Consider the following 2,916-nt stretch of genomic DNA (forward strand, 5'->3'; position numbering starts at 1 on the left):
ACAAATGAGAACCCCTCCCCCGCTCACGCCCATCGCGTTTCGATCATGCCGCCCCGCATGCGTTAAATCCCATTTTGTGCGCATGGCATGTCGGGTGCGATCATACCAGCACTAATGCACCGGATCCTATCAGAACTCCGCAGATAAGCGTGCTTGGGCGAGAGTAGTACTAAGTTGGGTGACCACTTGGGAAGTCCTCGTGTTGCACCCCTTTTTTTCTTTCAATTTCTCCCAGTTCTTTTCTTCCTTTCTCTACAAATGAGAACCCCTCCCCCGCTCACGCCCATCGCGTTTCGATCATGCCGCCCCGCATGCGTTAAATCCCATTTTGTGCGCATTGCATGTCGGGTGCGATCATACCAGCACTAATGCACCGGATCCCATCAGAACTCCGCAGATAAGCGTGCTTGGGCGAGAGTAGTACTAAGTTGGGTGACCACTTGGGAAGTCCTCGTGTTGCACCCCTTTTTTTCTTTCAATTTCTCCCAGTTCTTTTCTTCCTTTCTCTACAAATGAGAACCCCTCCCCCGCTCACGCTCATCGCGTTTCGATCATGCCGCCCCGCATGCGTTAAATCCGATTTTGTGCGCATGGCATGTCGGGTGCGATCATACCAGCACTAATGCACCGGATCCCATCAGAACTCCGCAGTTAAGCGTGCTTGGGCGAGAGTAGTACTAAGTTGGGTGACCACTTGGGAAGTCCTCGTGTTGCACCCCTTTTTTTCTTTCAATTTCTCCCAGTTCTTTTCTTCCTTTCTCTACAAATGAGAACCTCCCCCGCTCACGCCCATCGCGTTTCGATCATTCCGCCCCGCATGCGTTAAATCCGATTTTGTGCGCATGGCATGTAGGGTGCGATCATACTAGCACTAATGCACCGAATCCCATCAGAACTCCGCAGCTAAGCGTGCTTGGGCGAGAGTAGTACTAAGTTGGGTGACCACTTGGGAAGTCCTCGTGTTGCACCCCTTTTTTTCTTTCAATTTCTCCCAGTTCTTTTCTTCCTTTCTCTACAAATGAGAACCCCTCCCCCGCTCACGCCCATCGCGTTTCGATCATGCCGCCCTGCATGCATTAAATCCAATTTTGTGCGCATGGCATGTCGGGTGCGATCATACCAACACTAATGCACCGGATCCCATCAGAACTCCGCAGTTAAGCGTGCTTGGGCGAGAGTAGTACTAAGTTGGGTGACCACTTGGGAAGTCCTCGTGTTGCACCCCTTTTTTTCTTTCAATTTCTCCCAGTTCTTTTCTTCCTTTCTCTACAAATGAGAACCCCTCCCCCGCTCACGCCCATCGCGTTTTGATCATGCCGACCCGCATGCGTTAAATCCGATTTTGTGCGCATGGCATGTCGGGTGCGATCATACCAGCACTAATGCACCGGATCCCATCAGAACTCTGCAGATAAGCGTGCTTGGGCGAGAGTAGTACTAAGTTGGGTGACCACTTGGGAAGTCCTCGTGTTGCACCCCTTTTTTTCTTTCAATTTCTCCCAGTTCTTTTCTTCCTTTCTCTACAAATGAGAACCCCTCCCCCGCTCACGCCCATCGCGTTTCGATCATGCCGCCCTGCATGCGTTAAATCCGATTTTGTGTGCATGGCATGTCGGGTGCGATCATACCAGCACTAATCCACCGGATCCCATCAGAACTCCGTAGTTAAGCGTGCTTGGGCGAGAGTAGTACTAAGTTGGATGACCACTTGGGAAGTCCTCGTATTGCACCCCTTTTTTTCTTTCAATTTCTCCGAGTTCTTTTCTTCCTTTCTCTACAAATGAGAACCCCTCCCCCGCTCACGCCCATCGCGTTTCGATCATGCCGCCCTGCATGCGTTAAATCCGATTTTGTGCGCATGGCATGTCGGGTGCGATCATACCAGCACTAATGCACCGGATCCCATCAGAACTCCGCAGTTAAGCGTGCTTGGGCGAGAGTAGTACTAAGTTGGGTGACCACTTGGGAAGTCCTCGTGTAGTACTAAGTTGGGTGACCACTTGGGAAGTCCTCGTGTTGCACCCCTTTTTTTCTTTCAATTTCTCCTAGTTCTTTTCTTCCTTTCTCTACAAATGAGAACCTCCCCCGCTCACGCCCATCGCGTTTCGATCATACCAGCACTAATGCACCGGATCCCATCAGAACTCCGCAGTTAAGCGTGCTTGGGCGAGAGTAGTACTAAGTTGGGTGACCACTTGGGAAGTCCTCGTGTTGCACCCCTTTTTTTGAGTAGTACTAAGTTGGGTGACCACTTGGGAAGTCCTCGTGTTGCACCCCTTTTTTTCTTTCAATTTCTCCCAGTTCTTTTCTTCCTTTCTCTACAAATGAGAACCCCTCCCCCGCTCACGCCCATCGCGTTTCGATCATGCCGCCCCGCATGCGTTAAATCAGATTTTGTGCGCTTGGCATGTCGGGTGCGATCATACCAGCACTAATGCACCGGATCCCATCAGAACTCCGCAGTTAAGCGTGCTTGGGCGAGAGTAGTACTAAGTTGGGTGACCACTTGGGAAGTCCTCGTGTTGCACCCCTTTTTTTCTTTCAATTTCTCCCAGTTCTTTTCTTCCTTTCTCTACAAATGAGAACCTCCCCCGCTCACGCCCATCGCGTTTCGATCATGCCGCCCCGCATGCGTTAAATCCGATTTTGTGCGCATGGCATGTCGGGTGCGATCATACCAGCACTAATGCACCGGATCCCATCAGAACTCCGCAGTTAAGCGTGCTTGGGCGAGAGTAGTACTAAGTTGGGTGACCACTTGGGAAGTCCTCGTGTTGCACCCCTTTTTATCTTTCAATTTCTCCCAGTTCTTTTCTTCCTTTCTCTACAAATGAGAACCTCCCCCGCTCACGCCCATCGCGTTTCGATCATGCCGCCCCGCATGCGTTAAATCCGATTTTGTGCGCATGGCATGTC

The 2,916-nt window shown here is 51.1% G+C and overlaps 11 non-coding genes across 11 annotated transcripts; all 11 read left to right on the forward strand.

The window, feature by feature from the left end:
• The first annotated feature begins 92 nt into the window (after positions 1–92).
• On the forward strand, positions 93–211 carry LOC111475580. The gene has a single exon (XR_002716581.1). It is a non-coding gene; the product is annotated as a 5S ribosomal RNA (ribosomal RNA).
• Positions 212–346: 135 nt separating this feature from the next.
• On the forward strand, positions 347–465 carry LOC111475586. Its single transcript, XR_002716587.1, has one exon. It is a non-coding gene; the product is annotated as a 5S ribosomal RNA (ribosomal RNA).
• Positions 466–600: 135 nt separating this feature from the next.
• On the forward strand, positions 601–719 carry LOC111475577. Its single transcript, XR_002716578.1, has one exon. It is a non-coding gene; the product is annotated as a 5S ribosomal RNA (ribosomal RNA).
• Positions 720–852: 133 nt separating this feature from the next.
• LOC111475581 lies at positions 853–971 on the forward strand. The gene has a single exon (XR_002716582.1). It is a non-coding gene; the product is annotated as a 5S ribosomal RNA (ribosomal RNA).
• Positions 972–1,106: 135 nt separating this feature from the next.
• Positions 1,107–1,225, forward strand: LOC111475587. The gene has a single exon (XR_002716588.1). It is a non-coding gene; the product is annotated as a 5S ribosomal RNA (ribosomal RNA).
• Positions 1,226–1,360: 135 nt separating this feature from the next.
• On the forward strand, positions 1,361–1,479 carry LOC111475579. The gene has a single exon (XR_002716580.1). It is a non-coding gene; the product is annotated as a 5S ribosomal RNA (ribosomal RNA).
• Positions 1,480–1,614: 135 nt separating this feature from the next.
• Positions 1,615–1,733, forward strand: LOC111475578. Its single transcript, XR_002716579.1, has one exon. It is a non-coding gene; the product is annotated as a 5S ribosomal RNA (ribosomal RNA).
• Positions 1,734–1,868: 135 nt separating this feature from the next.
• On the forward strand, positions 1,869–1,987 carry LOC111475582. Its single transcript, XR_002716583.1, has one exon. It is a non-coding gene; the product is annotated as a 5S ribosomal RNA (ribosomal RNA).
• Positions 1,988–2,101: 114 nt separating this feature from the next.
• Positions 2,102–2,220, forward strand: LOC111475583. Its single transcript, XR_002716584.1, has one exon. It is a non-coding gene; the product is annotated as a 5S ribosomal RNA (ribosomal RNA).
• Positions 2,221–2,412: 192 nt separating this feature from the next.
• Positions 2,413–2,531, forward strand: LOC111475584. Its single transcript, XR_002716585.1, has one exon. It is a non-coding gene; the product is annotated as a 5S ribosomal RNA (ribosomal RNA).
• Positions 2,532–2,664: 133 nt separating this feature from the next.
• On the forward strand, positions 2,665–2,783 carry LOC111475585. The gene has a single exon (XR_002716586.1). It is a non-coding gene; the product is annotated as a 5S ribosomal RNA (ribosomal RNA).
• The last annotated feature ends 133 nt before the right edge of the window (positions 2,784–2,916 follow it).

Source organism: Cucurbita maxima, unplaced genomic scaffold (genome assembly GCF_002738345.1).
Source record: "Cucurbita maxima cultivar Rimu unplaced genomic scaffold, Cmax_1.0 Cma_Scf02083, whole genome shotgun sequence".
NCBI lineage: Eukaryota > Viridiplantae > Streptophyta > Magnoliopsida > Cucurbitales > Cucurbitaceae > Cucurbita > Cucurbita maxima.